Below are 16,621 nucleotides of genomic sequence, written 5' to 3'. Positions count from 1 at the left end.
GGTTGAAGTTTTATGGCTGGATTGGTGTTCCAATCCCTCTACTGGAATGCTTGCCTGGTTACAGGAGATGGCCAGTTAGGCTCCATATCCCCCACTGCTAGGAGTTTTAGCTAGGGTTACCCTGGGAGTAGCTATTACATAGTTACTAGCTTGTTCTGGATATGCCCCCAATTCCAGTTGTCTTTCTTTCTATCCTCCCCCACCTGATGATCCCTCCTTTTTCTGTCCCTCCCTTCTACACTTTCTTAGTACCCCCTCCCCACTTCTTCACCCCCTACTCATCCACAGGGTCTATTTTATTTCTCCTCCTAGGGAGATTCACACATCAGCCAAAAAGTCCTCCTTGTTACTCAGCTTCTTTGGGTCTGTGGATTATAGCATGAATATCCTATAGAATACAGCTAATATCTACTGACAAGTGAGTATGCATGATGTGTGTATCTTTCTGTGTCTGGCTTATTTCACTGGGGATGATATTTTCTAGTTGCATCTATTTGCCTGCACATTTCATGATGTTATTTCTTTAACAGCTGAGTAATACTCCAGTGTATAAATGTACCAGATTTTTTATCCATTCTTTGGTTGAGGGACATCTTCTAGGTTGTTGCCAGCTTTTGGTTATTAAAAGTAAAGCTCCTATGAACATAGTTGAGCAATTGTGTTTGTGATATGATGGCACATCCTTTGGTTATATGCCCAGAAGTGGTGCTATTTTGATAACTCCTGGGTCTTGATGCAGATTGTTTCCCAATTTTCTGGGAAACTACCATTTTGATTACAAAGTAGTGTTATATATTTGCATTTCCATCAGTAACGGAGAAGTGTTCTTATTGCTCCACATCCTAAATGACACAAGCTGTCACTTTTCTTGATCTTCACCATTCTGACAGGTATAAGATGGAGTCTCAGGGTCGTTTTGATTTGCATTTCCCTGTTTACTAAGGACATCGAACATTTCTTTATGTGCTTCCTGGCCGTTCGAGATTCCTTTATTGAGAATTCTGTTTTCATCTGTTCCCAAATTTTAATCAAATTATTTGGATTGTTAATGCCTAATTTCTTGAAATCTTTATATATTTTGGAAGTTAGCCCTCTGTCAGATGTGGGGTTGGTGAAGATCTTTTCCCAGTCTGTAGGTTACCATTTTGTCCTATTGTTAACTTCCTTAGTTAGTCACCTCCAGATATTTTATGTGATTCGTGACTATTGTGAAGGGCATTGCTTCCCTGATTTCTTTCTCAGTCATTTATTGCTTGTATATAGGAGGGATACTGGTTTTTAAAAATTAATCTAGTATCTAGTCATGTTGTTGAAGGTATTTATAGCTGTAGAAGTTCCCTGGTAGAATTTTTGAGATCACTTATGTGTACTATCGTTATCATCTGTACACAGCAATACTTTGACTTTTTTCTAACTTATATCTCCTTGATCTCCTTTTGTTGTCTTACCGCTCTAGCTAAAACTTCAAGTACTATATTGAATAGATACAGAGAGAGTTGGAGAGCCTTGTCCCTGATTTTAGTGGAACGTATGTATACACTTCTTTCTTAGTTTGGGGAATTTTTCTTCTATAATTTGTTACATATATTTTGTCAGTTTTTGAACTAGGATTCTTCTCCTTCTTCTATTTCTATCATTCTTAGATTTTTGTCTCTCCATAGCTTCCCATATTTCCTCTATGTTTTGTGTCAGTAACTTTTAAATTTGACATCTTCTTTGACTGAAGTATCAAATTCTTTTATCATATTTTCTATGCCTGAGATTCTTTCTTCCACCTCTTGTATTCTGTAGGTATGCTTTTTCTGTAGTTCCTGTTCTCTTACCTAGGTTTTCCATCTCCAGGATTCTCTAGGTTTGTGTTTTCTTTATTGCTTCTATTTCCATTCTCAGGTCTTGAACAGTTTGACTCATATCCTTCACCTCTTTGTGTTTTTCTGTATTCTTCAAGGGATTTATTAATTTCTTGTTTAAGAGCCTCTATCCTTTTCACAGGATTGGAGTTCAGGTTCTTTCTTTTCTTGTGATTCAGCTATGTTGGAATATCCAGGGCTCGCTGTAGTAAGACATCTGGATTCTGGTGGTGCCACTGTTGCTGATCTGGCCATTTTGATGTTCTTACCTGGCCTCTGGGCATCTGCTTTTGGGGTTAGATGCCAATTTTTGAGATTACCTTTGTCAGATGGATATTTTTTTGGATGTTTGTCCCCTTGGTTTCTGTTTCACCTCTGGTCTTCTGGCCTGAGTGGCCTGTGATTCTATTGACCAGCCCATAGGGTGTGTCTGCTGGAGTTTTGGTGACTTGTGTGGCCTCTGGGCTTCCAGGAATTGGCTTGGTCTCTGGGGTTCCTAGTATTGGCTTGGACTCCAGTAGAGTAGGGGTCTTCTGCAAGAGCTGTGGCCTAGGATATTCAACCTAGAGTAGTGAGTAGTGATCACTGTCTTGAGTTAAATTTGACATAATGTATCTTTGACTTTCCTTTTTTTTGGTTGTTTCTTAAATTATTATTTTTCACATGAAATCATACAGATCAATGATTATTATGAGTGTGAGTTAGAAATTAAGGTTTCAAGCCTTCCATTATTATTATCTGTAACCTGCATCTGACTTTGTCTCCTGAAGTCCTGCTTGCCCAGTGGATAAGATGGGAATAATTATAGTATACACTCAGTTTCAAGGGTGGTCCTTGGCATAAGACTCCCAGGAAACATCAGCCATTGTTTGCAAGGGTGAGGTGAGGCTTTACTTAGCTTGCTTAGTAGAAATGAAGCAAGTATTATGTAGATTCTGGAAGGTAGATTGCCAGGGGCAGCGATATCAAAATGAAAGAATCTCAAAAATATTACTGGATCATTTGACTGTTCAGTGTTTTCCCCTTAATGCCACAAGTTTGTGTGTGTTATGATGTGTGTGTGTGTGTGTGTGTGTGTGTGTGTGTGTGTGAGCATTTGTTCGCTGGCCTATATGCATACCAAGATATACATGTGGAGGTCTGAGAAGAGCCTCTCTTTGGGTCCTAGACTTCTTCTTGTTTGAGACAAGGTTTCTGTTAGTTATTAATATGCTGTAGATGAGCTGGCCCAGAAGTTGCCAGAGATTCTCCTGTCTCCCCCTCCCATCTCACTATAGGAGCACTCCAACTACAGATTGGGGTTACTAAATCCAGTTTTATGTAGATTCTCAAGATTTGAACTCAGGTCCCTATACTTATGCAGTAAGCAAGCTTTTTACCCACTGAGCTATCTCCACAGTCCCACACACATATTTTTAGAGACCTGCACTTTCATGCAAGAAAGAAATAAATGTGTTAAACAAAAGACAGAGAAGGGAACTTGAAGTACACACTAACTATGTTAAATATCTCTGACGGGAGATACATTCACCTGTGAAAGACAGCATTACAGAATATACTTGCATAGAAGCTTAGTCACATTTGGTGGAACTTCCGTAATGAACTTGAATTTGGTGTAAGTGAGCAAGAAGAAGCTAGCATGGAAGTATTTCCTGTAGAGAGAGGAGCTGCGCACAGAGCTGCCTTTAGATATAGATGCCTGCACTGTCCAGATTCAACACTCAGAACGCTAATGCACTCCACCCTGAGTCTTGGGGGTGTCGGTCTATTCACCATGCGCTACACTAAAACCTATACTGAAAACATTTAACACATTTGCTATATAATATTTCCACTCTGAAAAAAATTACATATGACATTTGCCTGTGGGAGAATCTCAGGTAATAATTAGAAGATTACTTTAGAAAATTCATGTTTTGAGAAATGATATTGAAGACTTATAAATACGTGAATAATGAAAACACAGTATATTAAGATTGTTCTTGATGAAAAATAAATACAATGTAAAGATATGTGTAAGTTTTAAAATGATATTTTTTCTATATTGTTGCACAAAATAAAAGTCTTGTTGAAATTATGTACAGACTACAAATTTATCTTATGTCATTTGATAAGAATCAAAAGAGTACATGGTATTTAAGTGCACAGATTAAGTTCTTTCAAAATGAATTATGTATATTTTCCTGGAATACATTATTGTTGTACTTCACTTTTTTTGAGGCAGGAGCTCTTTGGTCCAGACTGTCCTGGAACTCTGTTGCTTAGGCTGGCATGGAACTCAACTCTCCTCCTGTTTTAGTGAAGTTTATTTTCAACCAGCTCTCGTCTCTGGTTAAAAGCTACCATTTTCCTGCCATTACTCCCAAGGTAAAGTGTAAACAAATCGTTGTTTAGATTTAGATATAGGAACTCTCAGGCGAAATCCCTGACCTGGCCTTTTGCCTATAAATTATATCCTGAATTATACTGAATTATGAATATACAAATTATACTCAGTATATCCTCTTCTAAGACTAGTTCCAACACAGTTTGAAATGCTTTTTTTTTTAAAAAAAAATAAGGTTTTCAGTCTAAAGGAGTAATGTGGGGCTCCTAGGAAGCAGATTTCAAGTCTTCAGATTCTGTGGTCCACTCTGCCTTCACTTTCTTTGCAGTGGTCTTTTATCCAGAGCTGGACTTAAAACAGCTAACTTTCCTGGAAAGTTTCACAGGTCACTTGTTAAACTTAACAGGTGACTTGTAAAAGGTTTCCTGGGGCCAAAAAGGGAAAGGCAGTAGAAGAGTAGAAGATGCTCCCTTCAGCAATAGGCAGCAAGAACCTCACCGAGGGCGGGGCCGCTCTGCAGCAGGAGACCGCGAAATGTCGGAGCCGGAAGGGCGGGTCTCGGGGGCGTGGCCTAGCCGGACGTCGGCCGGCCTGGCAGAGGCGGGGCTTTCAGTGGTTGGTCTGGAGGGGTGTGGTCCACTCTTAGTGGGCGTGTCCATCCGGGCGCGGGCGGGCGGGAGTGGCTGGGTCGGGGCAGAAGTGAGACAGCGCAAAGGACCATGGGAAAGGTGCCCCTATGACCCCGGCGGAGAACAGTGTCTGTTACCAAACGTGTAGCAGTTTTAGTGAACAGGTGAGGGGACAGAAGGCAGTATCTGAGGAAAAACTACGTAAGAACCCTTTCGCCGGCCCTAAGCCCGGGCAAGAACTTGATTTGTTCCCGTGGTCTCTCCCTTTCTGTCAATCGACCCTCCTACCTTCTCGCCTCTGGGGCTCTGTGAAGATGGTGAAGAGTGGCAGACTAAGTGCGCCAACCTGCGATGCTCACAGGCACAAGGCAGTTGGCCGTGTGCGCTTGCGCGCCGGTCGAGGCAGGGCGGGACGGGGCGTCTCCCGCCGCGCGCTGGAGGCGGGGCCTAGGCTGGAGCGCGGCGCCCGCAGGCTGACCTCGTTGAAGCCGGCCCGTGACGTCACCCCGCCGTGACGCGTACGCAGTAGGAAAACTGTAAGTTTGGCGAGGATCCTGCGGCTGCCTGGCTTGCGGGGCTCGCGGGGCCTGCGGCTGCTCGCTGTCGCGGTCTCGGTGTTGATCGCGGGCACCGGGAAGCCTCGGGACACACGGGAGCTGCCGAGCGTGACGCCGGGCTGGTGGCCGCCCCAAGTGGGAGCGCGCCCTCCCGGCAGCACCAGCTTATGGAGGCGAGGCAGTTACAGAGCCTGGCCGGCTCTTTTCCCACCGGCCTGTGACAGCCAAGAGCGGGCGACTAAGGCCTGGGAACCGGGAACTGGCGAGGCCCTCCTTAAAATTCTTTGATAAAAGAGATGGGATTTCCAGAGTCCATTCTCATCTTCCAGTAGGACATGCTTGGTCAGTCTGGGATGGAGAACCCCTTCAAAGACTAGCTACCCAGTGTTCACCTTTCCTTGGGATCCTGCAAATGCCCAGGTCGCTGATGACAAATTACATCCTGTGTTGCCTTGCCTCAAGCCTTCTTTATTTTCCTTTCCAAAGGACGGCAATGTCTTGAAACCCTGTAAGCTAAACTAAGCTATGTTATCCTACACAACAGTTAAGACAACATTTATTATTCTGAGGAGTGTGATAATCCACTTGTATGTAAGGATCTTTCTCATGGCTTTACCTCCCACACACACCTACCCCAACCCATTGGATCATGACTTTTGAACCTGAAGGTATCTCAGCTACAGTATCAGTTGATCAGGAATCAATAAATAACTGGTATCACTATCACAGAGATCTTGGCAATACTTGTTCCCCTGGTCTGGCAATTACAGAAAAGTGTTTTTAGTAACCCAGAACTAATATACTCAACACAAATGCGTAGAGTCAGCTTGTCTGCCTGTATGGTTTAAAAATCTTGCCTTCAGATGAATGAGTTAGTTATAACATTGTAACACTTCTCCAACTCTGGGACAGTACTTCTCAGGAACGTTGAAGGGCATATACACACCCTAGGATGGACTTATATAGTAGATTAATTAAGAAGCCACATTTTTGTGACTTCAGTGGAGAGTGTTAATATTCTTACAGAGGACCGACCCTTTGAATAAAAGCAGGACTTCTAAGTTTTGTTCTCCTGTTAGTAGTTTTCCAAAGACAAGTTGCCTAAGTCTTAGAACTGTTTTTAAAAGTCTGTCTCTAACCCGGGAGATGATAGTATAGCTTTTGTTAACATTTACAAGGATCAGATGAGACTTTGAGAGCAGCTTTCTAAGTTTGGCATTGTTGTTTGCATCAGACCCTATCCATGAGTCAGACCTGGAAAGAACTCTGTCTCAGGACAGTGGAGAAGTAGACACAAACAGTGGGCACACAAAGTTGTTTGTGTGTGGGGAGGGGATGTTGGCTTGTTCTAGGGTGGGATAGGAGCACATGAGGAGTGTAAGTGGTGGCATTCAAGCTCCCTGGGAGACCAAGGCAGGAGAAACACAGTTCAAGAACTGCTGTGATTTCAGATGGAGTCTAGGGCCCACCTGGGTAGAAGTAGGACTGGGGAATATATAGCTAGTGGTAGAGCTCCCACCCTGGCTTCAATCTCTCTTTGGGTGTGGTGGATGGAGACAGTATAACCATCTGGCCTATGAAGCTTACCTTATACAAGGTACAGTTCTAATCACTGAATATTTTACAACCATCTTTTTAGCTAAGAAAAATACCTTTGTTTTTGTAGATTAGGAAACTGGCACACATGTTAGATGTGTACTCAAGCTAAAAGCTTGAGAGACTCAGAGTCTTGCATATTTTTAAATTTGCATTAGGTTTATTTGGCACTGTTGTCATTTTTTACCATTTGAATTTAGGTCATCTGATTTAAGAGGCTGTGTTCCAAATGACTATTCTGTCTCAGAGCATGGTAAGGATGGAGAAAGAAAGTGTTGGTCTGTAACCTTGAACATCCGATAGGCTCTGGGAGGTCTTGGAGTCTGTGGCAAAGTAGACGTATTTCTCTGAAGTTAATGGAAAGCCCCAAGACAGTTTGTGTCATAGGCCTGGCATCTGTTTTCTACTCTACTCCATGGAGAATTAACTGTAGAGTCATAGAGTGGTGGAGGTGTCCTGAAAATGGGGGTTGGAAGGGAGGTGTTGCTGTGCTGTACTGAGAAGGGATATGGTGTGGTACCTGAGGCTGGTGGAGGCAGTTGGGGAGGTGACATTAAGAGGTGAAACTCACAGACTACTGACAGGACTTACTGATGCCCCAGGGATGCTAAGGAAAGGAGAAGGAAAGGCTCTCAGGGTTGGGGTGGAAGAACTAGAATAGTGGTGCTGTGTTCTGAGATGAGAGGTTGGGAAGATAAATAAAAGTCTAGTTCTTAGGTTCTAGATGCTCATTAGATGTAGTAATATGAGTGATAGTAATAATAGTAATTAGCATAATGAATATATGAACTATATTCCAGGCAAGGTTTTAAGTATTTTTACATATATTCACTTAATCCCTAAAAGAGTTTTATGTCCTAAGAACTTACTGTTTACATTTCTCAGATGAGAAAATGGATGCATAGTCATCTAGTAGGGCAGGCTTCTGACTGCTTATCTCAAGTCTCTGTCGGTCGCCATGAGGTTATGAGTGTTGGAAGTGGGATTCACACCCAAGTGCTCTAACTTGAGAGTCCATGCAGGTTTATATCTGTAATCTAGCCCATTGTGGACATGTTGAGTAGATATGAAATGACTGTGGTCAGGGATGGAAATACATGTTTTTGAAAAGACAGTTCTTTTCTAATCCTTGGTTGATAACAAGAGGCAAGAGAAGGAACTAAAACTGTGGGAGCTGCCTCTTCCCTGTCTGACTGGATGTTTGCAGCTATCATCCATTCCTCTGTCTCTCATCCCCACAGGATTGTGGGTTTAGTGCAGGTGAGGTTTACTGCCTTGTTCACATCTCTAGCTCTAGTCTCCTTTCATTGACTCATTCGCAACTGGTAAGAGTGACTTTACATGAAGTATATGTGTTGATTAAGTTTGGGGAACTTGGAGATGAATAAACATGATTCTCTTCCTGGAGGAGCATAGCATGAGGAAAAACCTGTGGGGTTAGAATCAGAGTAGAAGAAATGCATAAATACATTGCTGATGAGCTCATTTTGGCTTCCTGCGCCCCTTTTCTGTGTCCCACACTTGAGAGATGGGGTGTGAAAAAGGCAAAGGAGCAAGAGAAGGCCTATGCAATTGCATGATGGATTGGAAACTCCCCAAGAGTCCTTTTGAACAAAAGAACTACCCAAAGTCTTGCATATTTTACTAAATCTGTATTAGTTTTATTTGGCATTGATAAAATTTTTACCAAATGAAATAAATTCTGATATTTGACTATCTCTGTGGAGTGGTGACTTTTTCCAGTTCTGTTACCTCAGTGTTGACAGGACTCACTAGGAAAAAAAAAAAGGAACTGGTTTGAAATGTTGCTTGCATAGCAGAGAGCAGTGAAGGGGCCATGTGTGAAATACTTAGGCAGGTTTCCACCGTTCAAAGTGTGCTGTGCCAAAGTTCCACATGATAGTCTTTCTCCGTTAACTAGCCCCTTAAGATGGATACACGTACTCCTTTATCTCATTGCTTTAGACCCATGGTTGCACAGTTCAGTGTGGGGAGGAACTTATAGTGCAGGAGGTCTGAGTAACTCCACCCCCTAAAAGTTCCAGCACTGTAGACAGGACACCAAACCTTTTGCACGTGAGCCTTTGGAAGACATTTAAGCTCTAAACTATGGTACTTGATTTTCATTCATTCATTCATTCATTCATTCATTCATTCATTCATTTTTTCTCTTCTTTTTCAATGAATGCTTTAACAATGAAGATTAAAAAATATTTTATGTGTGTGAGTGTTTTATCTGCATGTTACGCATGTGCACATAGTGTGCATGAAATCTAGAGAAGGGCATTGGATACCTTTGGAACTGGAGTTGCAGATGCTTGTGAATACTACATGGGTGCTAGGAAACAAACCCTGGTCCTCTTCAAGAGCAGCAAGTGCTTTTAACCACTGAGCCATTTCTTCAACCTCAACTTTCTTTCATGTTTTTATACACACTGGATTAGCTACTTGGTTACACAATTGTTAATTTTCAAAAATATTTTCTGTATCACTTTTCATATGTGATTTTTGGCAGCATATGTGGAGGGCATATATTATCTTTATAATTTGACAGGTTAAAAAAAATAGGTGCAGGACAAGTTAGTGGTAGAAGCAAAGTGAACCTGGAGTTAAGTCTTAATATCTAGGATTACTTAAAGTTACCTATTACTGTTATTCAGTTTATTTTCCTAAGAATCCTGTGAAGTGTAGCTATTATTTCTGTCATATACAGGAGGAACTGGTCACCCAACTCACAATGTGTACCTTTATTGTTTCCATTGAGTTACACTACCTTCCCAAATATTTCCTTATTATAGGAACTTGACTTTTGTTTAAATCCACCAAATCTGTTCTCTGACTACATTGGTCTCTTGGGACATAAACTTATGTCCCTTCTTGAGTCACTTGGTAATATTAGTGTGTGTGAGCCTGCCCAAATTTGAGTTGAATGAGGATTTCTTGATTTTGCTAAATTATACAGTAACAAGATTTGCTATTTAGAATTTTGTTTGTGAGAAGATGTAGGTCCAGAAGCAGTCCACAAAAATACAGCTCTGATTGGTATTTGCCTGCAGCTCCATAAGGAAGTCTGTAGAAGCAGTCCCTTTGCTGTTCTGATTGAGTTCGGTTTGGGAGAGCACACCCATTTGTGGCCCTTTTTAATCAGAGTCTCTAGCATTTTTGTCAATGTGGCTTCTAATACAAAAGAAAAAGAGATAGAAAGTTTAGCCTTTTTTCATGTCAAATTTGAGAGTATTTCCTTTTAGGTTTTTTTTTTTTTTCTATGCTGAGCTAATCTACAGACAGAATGATATTCTGGAGGTTAACGTATTTTCCTTCTTAAACAGTCTTAATCTACTCTAATAGGTATTTCACTTTTGTAATGTGATAAGAAGTGGTGATATTGTTTATTTCTTAAATTATAAGCAAGAGTTTATCAGTTTGCCCAAATAAATACAATATAAGATTTTTGATTTTTATATTTTATAAAAACAAAGCTGGGCCATCATTTTTATTAGCTGAAAAGAGATAGTTATTTAACTATTTAAGCAGTTATTTTGTTTGGAGATTATTTGATAGCAATTAATTCTTAGTATATGTTTTAGCAGTCAGATGTTTTAATATTTTATATAATACGTCCACTGACTGGGGTTGATGGTATGAGACTGAAGTCTTAAGGATGGGGAAGAGTTGCAGGAAAGGATGGCTATAATTATACTTAAAAGTTCTTGAAGAATTTTACCTTTTATGAAACTGGATTGTTTTAACAAATATTTTTCTTACCCACAAGAAGAAAAAGATTAATATTCACATAGCCACAATATTAGCTGAATTTTGGCATGAAGAGATCCCTACAAATGGAGCTAAAGCAAAGATGGGATTGCATGTTCTTTAAGCAAGAGACACAACAGTCCTCCAGGCTTTTACAGGAAACATGACATTTTAAAACTGGCTAGTTTTCCAAGGTGACATAGTTGAAGGATTGGCTGACTTTAAACTTGGAATTTGGAGATTGGCTGGCTTTGAGGTTTCAAAAGTAAGACAGTTGCTGACTGGCTGAAATTCTCAACTGAATTGTTAAGAAATGTTGAATAGACTTTAAAAGTTGATTGATTGTGACAGATTGAAAACCAGTTTTGTGATTACCTATTTGTAGCTAGTGAACAATCTTCCTTTCTTGAATATGTACTTTTTATTCACATTTATGTTAGCATATTGATAGAACATATTTGTGATCTTGCTTTTCTTTTGATTCTTAAAAACCGTGTATAACAAATATCAGTTGTTTCTATTTTTTGTTTTTGTTTTTGTTTTCATCCTCCTGAATATTTGAGAGTCAGGCTGCTTTGTGGAATATTTAAGTAATATGTTATTTTTAAAAATCCTGGGAAGGCTGCATTTTTTTTCTATCAACAAACTTTTATATATGTATGTAATTGAGTGTCTATAAAGACTGACAGGCCAAAGAACAACCTCAAATATTGTTCCTAAGACACCGTTCACCTTGGATGGTTTTTATTTTTTTTCCCCCTTCTTTCTCTTCCAGATTCCTTCTTTCCTCTTTTCCTACTTAAAAATACAGAAACAGGACAGCTTGCAAATGGTTCTCTCCTTCTACTATATGAACCCTAAGGCATCAAACAAAGTTTGATAAGCTTGAAGGGAAGTGCCTCTGCCTGAGGAATCATCTTGCTGGCTCCCACTTGGGTTTTTTGTTTGTTTGTTTGTTTGTTTGTTTTGTTTTTTCAGATAGGGTTTTTAATCTATAGTTGGCTTGGAGTCTGCTGATTCTACAAGGCCAAGGAATCTTAAGGATCCACCTATCTCTGTCTCCCTTCTCTGGGAATATAGGCAAGCCCCACCATTTCTGGCTTTTTTTGGTGTGTGGAGTAGGTTCTGTTGATTTGACTTAGGTCCTTGTGTTTGTGCATCAAGCACTTTAGGGATACATGGTTATTGGGTCATTAGAAGAGAGAAAGAAGTTGTAGAAGGGTGAGTGGATAAATGATGTCAGATCGCTAAAAAGGCAGGAGGCAAAGGTCAGTGACAGTGCTGCCATTGCTTCCTGAGTGCTGCCAAGAAGGAGGTGAGGATTCTGAAATGGTTGTTGGTTGAGGAAGGAGGAAACTGAGGGAGTCTGACCTAATAACCTTTCCTTTGTTTCTATAGAAGTGATGTAATTTGTTTAGTAAGGGGTGAGTAGGAAGCTTGCAAAATTGGTAGAAGTTTGGACATGATTCTGTGGGAAGTAAGAGAGGAGCTGATTGGCACCCAAGAAAGAATCTAATCGATAGTGGATAGCGAGCAGTAAGAAGGGCTTGCCCAGGCGTGGTGCCATGCATTTGTAGGGTCCACACTCCTTCTGCTTGGGGCGTTCTATAACATTGATTTCCAGATTGGGTAGATGCATAGGTATCTTGTAGAGATAGACAACAACACAAAATTGAGAATTTAAGGTCAGGGCGTAGGCAAAGCTAGATGGTCTGTTCTTAGGTTTTGTTGAAAAAAAGAATGAAGCTGAGAACATGGTTAATAAAAAGAATAGACAGGGAAGTAGAGGGAAAAAATGGAAGCTTAAGTTGGTTGTTCATTCATCTATTAAATATTTATTAAGCATTTTTCTTTCAGACACTGTTCTAGATACTGTTGCTACTTAAGTCAAAGAAGAGATGGAATTAGTGCCTATCTTGATAGATATTAGTTCTATGGTAAAGTGAAGGTGTGTGTGTGTGTGTGTGTGTGTGTGTGTGTGTGTGTGTGTATGCATGTGTATATATGTGCACATGACAAATATATACATATGCTTATATGCATATACATAGTTTGAAATGGTAAATATTATCTCCAAAAAAAATGAAGATGGGAAGGGAAAGAGTGATACAGATGCTGTTTTTGAATAATGTGATCAAAAAAAGGCTCTTAGAAGGGGATTACCTGAGCAGACACAGGACAGTATCCAGACATAACCATACACAGACATCCACGTGGGTATCCCAAGGTCAGGAACAACACTGATTCCTGGGAAGACCTGGAGCATCCCTGGCATTGAGAAGTGTGAACAAAGAGGAGAATGACAATCGTTAGAACTGCTGAAAGAATTCTGGACTTTACTGTGCCTTGGAGAAAACATTAGAAGGTTTGAAGTAGAATTGTGTCACGATCTGTCATACTTTTCTGAAGGCGCTGAGTTTTGGAGAATGGCAGTGGGAATTAAAGAAAACTGAAAGAATTAGAAAGACAAGAGATGGTAGCCTTCAAGAGTTCTGTCTCATGCTTCTGGGTGAAGAAGCCTGCTGCTTGCTGCTCCTTTAAGCAAACACACCTACTCTACAATAGGAATTCTTCTTTGTAGCTAGAGGCCTGACCCATTGGTTTACACCACACCCTTTCCTGTTTTTACTCTGCCCCTTCCCAGCTTCATTATTCATTCTCCTATTTTTTTCTTTACCTTGTGTTTTTGATATAATATATATATATATATATATATATATATATATATATACACACACACACACACACACACACACACACACACACACACACACTGATCTGTTTTCTGACCTTTTATGTTTTGCAATTCAGCAAACTTCTTTTGTAGCTTAGACTTGGAGTTGCTCTTGGAACCTTGAAGCTACTCAGAGGGCTACTCCCAAAGACCCCCAGGCTCTAAGCTCACAGTGTGAAAGAGCCCTGCATTGAACTGAGAGACTGCCCTTCCTGCAGCTGCACATCCCTGAGTTACTTCAGGCCATGCCCTCCCAGTCTAGTTTATATCTTCTTAATCCTAAAGCATGCAGTTTACCACAAATGACAATGCATACTTGTTCTATATTGCTGTACAGAGGGCACTCAGCGTGTGAAGTGATGTATCTTCCCATGGGGACCTTAACTCACTACCCTTTTACCTATTTATTTATTTATTTATTTATTTATTTATTTATTTTACTAAATTCATATAATAAAAATTAATATACTAATAAATTCAGAACATGGGCTCCATCTATCCTCAGTATAGTCTTTATTTGTCCTAAGTGAGTATTTTGTATATTTTACAATAAAAGGAACCATGTATAGTTTAGAAAGTATTATTAGTATGAAATACTTTAACTTCTTAGAGTTGTAGTTTTCTGTTTTATTTTTAAAATTTAATGGAGCTATTAAAACATGTTTATATAGCATAAGTAAAGTCTGACCAGGACCTAGGTTCTGAATCATTAGTCTTTTCTGACTTAATAGAAAAATGTAAAATATTTTCTTTTTATGTGGGTTTGTATGTCTAGGTCAGAGGACAACTTTCAGGAGTCAGGTCTCACCTTCTACCTATTTTGAGGCAGGGTCTCTGTCTTCTGGTTTCTGTCACTGGGCTACATACTGCAAGCTAGTTGGCCCACTAGCTTCCAGGGGATTCTGGTCTCCACTTCCCTTGCAGTAAGAGTGTTTTTAAACATGGGTTCCAGTTTGTTCTCAGGTTGTCTGATGCATTGGAGTAGAAGTAGTTCCCTTGCAATTCTGTTCCCAGGTAGCTACCTATGATAAATAAAATCACACAGCCACATAAAACTTACATGTGAAAAGTCACCATGCTGTTAGTAGTAGTAGTTATCAGTTCAGTCCACCCACATTTGTCTATCAATAAGTGATTTATGGATGAACAGAACGTTGTATCAATGCAATGGAATATCACTTAATGTTGAAAATGATGGGCATCCTGACACTTGGTTTAACATGGGTGAATATTGACACTAGATAAAACTGTTGACAATTGGAAATGTGGATATTAAGCTCAAGAGGAAAGAAAAATCATACCTAGAGTTCACATAGGGGATTGGTATTTTGCTGTTTGTAGCAAATGTAATGGGATTTAATGGTATTACCTGGAAGAATGGGATCACTTTAGTATTTAGAAAGTATACTTTGGTTTGCTGGGATTTGAAAACTTATTTAAGTGACTGTGAACTGGCAATGGGAAATGAATTCTAAATTTTCTCCCCAAGAATAATTTCTAGGGATAAATTCAAAGAGTAGAGAAGTCTTTGGAAAATCACTTCCTTTCTTAGTAGTTACCATACATAGGTCAGGCTAAAAACTCAGGACTCAAAGAGGGGGGACCCTAGATGAAATGCCCTACACTGGGGAGAGGGAACTTGTTGAGCCCACCTCCAGCAAAAAACAGGGCATCAAGTGAAGGATGGGGTTGCTATCCCACAGTAAAACTCTGACCCATAATTCTTCCTGTCTGAAAGAAATGCAGGGATGGAAATGGAGAAGAGCCTGTGGAAAAGAAGGTCCAGTGACAGGCCCAAAGTGGGATCCAGCTCAAGGGGAGGCCCCAAGACCTGACACCATTATTGAGGCTATAGTCACTCACAGAAAAGGACCTATCATGACTGCTCTCCAAAAGATCCAACAAGCAGCTGAAAGAGTCAGATATGTGCACCCAACCAATGAACAGATGCTGCTGACCCCTCTGTTGAATTAGGGAAAAGCTGAAGGAAGCTGAGGAGGAGGGCAACCATGTAGGAGGACCAACAGTCTCAATTAAACCTGGACCCCCGAGATCTCTCAGACACTGGATCACCAACCAGGCCGCATACACCAGCTGAGATGAGGGCCCCAACACACATACAGCAGAGGATTCCTGGGTCTGGGTTCAGTCAGAGAAGATGTACCTAACCCTCAAGAGACTGGAGACCCCAGGAAGTTTAGAGGTTTGGTGGGGTGGGTAGGGTAGGGACATCTTCATAGAGACAGGGGTGGAGGGTGGGGAGGGGGAGGAGGTATGGGATGTGGAACAGTAGGAGGGTGGACTGGGAGGGGAATAAAATCTCGAGTGTAAAAATAAATAAATAAATAAATAAATTCAACAGACTAAATTTAAGAGCATTAAAATAGTTTTTCTCAAGAAAATTCCTCCATATAAACAAATATATTGAGCATCTTCAAAATGATAAACAGTATTACAAGTTTTGGGTTAAATGAATCCTTCTTCAGCTACTGGAACTTAAGGTTGACATTGACAGGAATGGTCAACATGAAGTATGACACATGAAGTATACTGTGGTAAGAGAACACTTGCCACAGGAGTGGGTAGCTCAGTGTGGAGATCTCTCACAATAATGGGAAGGAAAGTGTTCTTATGTGAGTATCTTAGTGTGAAGACCCTACAGGGAGAAGTTCAGTGTGGTTGACCCAGAGAGCTAGGAAGCAAGAGATGGGATGCTTTTAGAGAAATGAACAAAGTCCATGACCAGTTGCCATGCCCCTGGGACTTGGTGCTAGTGGTAGTTGAGAGAGATTGCATTTTCCAGAGGAAACAATAGTATCCTGTCTTGGTGCAGCAAAAATGATAGTCTTAGGCTTATAGTATCACAGGATGTTGATAGACTGGCTCCTGTTGGGTGATTCATGGTTAATATTTCTATAGGATACATGCTTCAGACTTCCAAAGCTGTGCTACAAGTTAACCAGCTTTCAACTGTGCTGAAGCTGCTTGGGTACACACTCATTCTAGGGATTCTGTTATTTATGTTAAACTTGTGCTTTTTCTGGTTGCTTATGTGGCTATAGTGTTGACTTTTCTGATTTGATATGAGCTAAGTATGTTATTTTCCTTAAGCAGATTTAGAAAACACAGAAGTATTTTAATAAATTATATGGCTTTCAAAATGCTCTTCAAAGTTA

General features: G+C 40.4%; 1 protein-coding gene across 3 annotated transcripts in view; it reads left to right on the top strand.

Moving 5' to 3' along the window:
• Positions 1-4,874: 4,874 nt before the first annotated feature.
• Znf438 (zinc finger protein 438) overlaps positions 4,875-16,621 on the top strand; it is a 126,578-nt gene continuing 114,831 nt past the window's right edge. The window contains exon 1 of one of the 3 annotated variants that reach the window (XM_032884612.1): positions 4,875-5,341. The gene's annotated coding sequence lies outside the window, so the exon portion shown is untranslated. The remainder of the gene's footprint in view (positions 5,342-16,621) is intronic. The other 2 variants (XM_032884613.1, XM_032884615.1) reach the window with 2 other exon arrangements.

Source organism: Rattus rattus, chromosome 14 (assembly GCF_011064425.1).
Source record: "Rattus rattus isolate New Zealand chromosome 14, Rrattus_CSIRO_v1, whole genome shotgun sequence".
Taxonomy (NCBI): domain Eukaryota; kingdom Metazoa; phylum Chordata; class Mammalia; order Rodentia; family Muridae; genus Rattus; species Rattus rattus.
Note: the sequence above shows the minus strand (reverse complement) of the source record. Positions and strands in the feature narration are given on the sequence as shown.